The following is a 3,276-nucleotide window of genomic DNA, read 5'->3' as shown; positions in this document are numbered from 1 at the left end:
TCATTTGGATGCACTGAGGAAGCTAGATGCTGAGCCATGGGGAGCAGAAAAGAACTGTAAAAATACCTCGATAACAAGGTAATGGCACTTTATAAAGATGGAAAAGGACATAGAAAGGTATCCAAAGCCTTGAATATGTCAGTCAGTACTGTTCAATGACTTATTAAATGTAGAGTATTTAGGAATTTCTTGATAGCAAGCCAAGGTCAGGTAGGCCAAGAAAGATTGAAGCACTGCATAGAGAAGAGGGAGAAGAGCAGATATTCCAAATTCCTTGACCACTGGAGCTGCTATGGGGACACTGACAGCTCAACATCATCAGAGGTAAGTACTACTGGCACCCAGGTGGTTGGGAGGGTGTATGGTGTTAGTTCACCTTTACAGACATGCCAGGGCTCATTTAGACAGGAGCCAACTAACCCACCAGCATCCCTCTGAAGTGTGGTAGGAACAAAAATCTGAATTTGTACAAAAATGTTGCATTCTTTGAACCAGAAATATTATGTTAGTGTCTCTATAAATGGGTTAAACCACTCACTATGTTTTCACGTTTGCAAAAGAAGATTGAGGAATTATTGGCTACCTCCCAGACTGAAGATAAAATGATAGAGTTATCATAGCTGGCTCATTTTTATACGTCACATTATAACACTGGTTGATCCAGGTCATTTGAACTAATGGCAACACTACATAAGGCACCCACGTTTCATTACAACCCCCCACGCCTCTTTGACTTCAGTTCAGACTTCCATGGACTGGGAAGTGCCATCCTATGTCCCATGGACAGTGGTGGTCACCAGGACAAAATGAGAGGGTGGATGAAGTGAATCTGCAACAACCAGCTGCTAACACGTGTGTGCCCATCCAACATGTCAGTCCAAACATGCTGCAGCTCCTCCCAACGTGCTTCATCACAGTGGCTTCCTCTAGAGCAGTCCTTGAAGAATTCGTGGCAAAGCGCATCATCAGGTGCATCACCACAGGGAGGTGTCCACACACGAGGTACCATTGTGATGTGTACTGACCCGGTATGAACTGATGGATTTAGCCCTACTGCTGGGCAAGCACTTTTGAAATGTGAGTGTTATGATGTTTTTAATTGAAACTAAATGGAGTTAGCACTATGACGTTTTCTGCCTTCTTTACCTAATAAACACTGATTGATGTACACCACTAGAGGGGATTTAATGGACATATGGAGAGTATGGAGGTACAGGTGTCATATGGAGAGACACACATTGTGCTTTGAGATGCTTAGCAACTTCAGGCAGGAGTCTCCAAACTTTTTGATACAAGGTCCACATCATATATTTTACAAATATTAATGGCTGCAAAATAAAACATTTTTAGAAATAATTGAATAACATTTAAATGGATGAATAGGTTTTATTGGGATTTTTTTTGTTGTTGTAATCAGCTTGATGGGATTCAGAACAACAGTGAAGGATCTTCAGTAAAACAATTCAAAGAAATTCCAAATAAACAGGAGTCCATCAGATTTCCCCCTTACATCAGAGTTTAAGGGATCAATACTACCAGGTGAGTTATTATTATTATACAGGATTTATATTGCGCCAACAGTTTGCGCAGCGCTCTACATAGGGAGACAGTACAGTTACAATACAATAAAAAACAGGAGGATTAAGAGGACCCTGCTCATAAGAGCTTACAATCTAATGGGGTGGGGCAAGTGGTACAAAAGGTTATAACTTTGGGGGATGAGCTGATGGAAGTAATAAATGTTTAATTATTATTATGTTATTATTATACAGTATTTATAAAGCGCCAATAGTTCGCTCAGCGCTGTACATTACAGACGGGGACAGAACATGTGACAGAACAATACCAATACAATGCAAAACATGAGGGGATCGAGGGCCCTGCTCTTTCGAGCTCACAATCTAGGAATTGGAGGCGTGATAGGCTTCCCTTAAGGGATGAGATTTTCAGAGATTGCCTAAAGGCAGCCAGAGAAGGGGATAGCCGGACTGATTGAGCTAGAGAGTTCCAGAGGATGGGAGAGGCTCTGGCAAAGTCCTGGAGATGAGCATTGGAGGAGGAAACAAGGGAGCTGGAGAGCAGGAGATCATGAGAGGAGTGGAGAGGACGGTTTGTGTGATATTTGGAGATAGGGCAGAGTTATGAATAGATTTGCATGTTATTAGTATTTTGAAGTTAATTCACTGGGCAATCGGATGCCAGTAGAGGGATTGGCAGAGAGGGGTGGCAGACACTGAGCGGTTGGTAAGTTGATCCTCAAAAAGGAGTTGGCCTGCTTTGGATATACTTCAGGCCTCATTCACACCATATGTGCAGAAAAACTGATGGAAACTGACATGCAGATTTCACTTGCAGAGATATACGTTTTCATGCACGCTTCAATTAATTTTATATACATTGCAGTTTCAGATTCCTGTGCAGACAAAATCTGCATGTGATACTTGTGTTGTGGTGTGAACAGGGCTCATGGAGAACAATTGATTTCCTTGCAGAAAAACTGATGTCTCTGCACCATGGCGTGAACGATGCCTTAAACCATGGAAATGCACAAATATGCATCGATTATGCGCATAGAGATGTGAGCTAGTGTAGTAGCAATTTTGTCAAACCAGAGAACTCTGGAAACGGACTTAAGGAATAGAAGTGATTTATTAAAAACAGCGCTGTTTTGACCCAACAGACGGCTCATGCTCTCATCTGCTAAGTGATTTGAAAAACATCTCACAGAGTATACATATTAACAATTACGTCACAATGCATACATTTCTGCTTTCACTTCCTATACTTTCAAAAGGCTTTCTAAACTGTGCAGAATAACCTTGAGTAGCAGCTGCAGATAAGGGTACTAACGACAAGTCGGTACAAATCACTCACAGGAAATACGGGAGGGGGGAAGATGAGCCAAAAACCTTGCAAGCAGATACTGTTAGAAATGTTACTCTTTAAAGGGGAACTCTGCAATATGTGGGTGCTACCACACTAGCTATACAGGAATTCATCTTTTATTTGAGTGCATTTTCATGCAGCAATACACATCTACACCTTCAGCTCTCAAAGTGACACCTAGAATGTCCACTAGAGGGCAGCCTGCCTGCAATAAACGTCTCTACAGAGACCTGGCTGCCCTCCTGCTTCTCAGAGCATAGAAAGCGCAAACAGACCACATGGACTTCGGAAAAATGGCGGCTTTATTTTCTATGGGAGAACTGACGCTCTAGTGACCGCTTCGGGAGTAGGTGGAAGTGTGTTGGTGATGACGTCAGAGAGAGGCGCCGC

The sequence above is a fragment of the Staurois parvus genome, unplaced genomic scaffold, assembly GCF_062004578.1.
Source record: "Staurois parvus isolate SC_StPar_1 unplaced genomic scaffold, SC_StPar_1.0 ptg000761l, whole genome shotgun sequence".
NCBI lineage: Eukaryota > Metazoa > Chordata > Amphibia > Anura > Ranidae > Staurois > Staurois parvus.
This window is presented reverse-complemented; position numbering follows the sequence as displayed.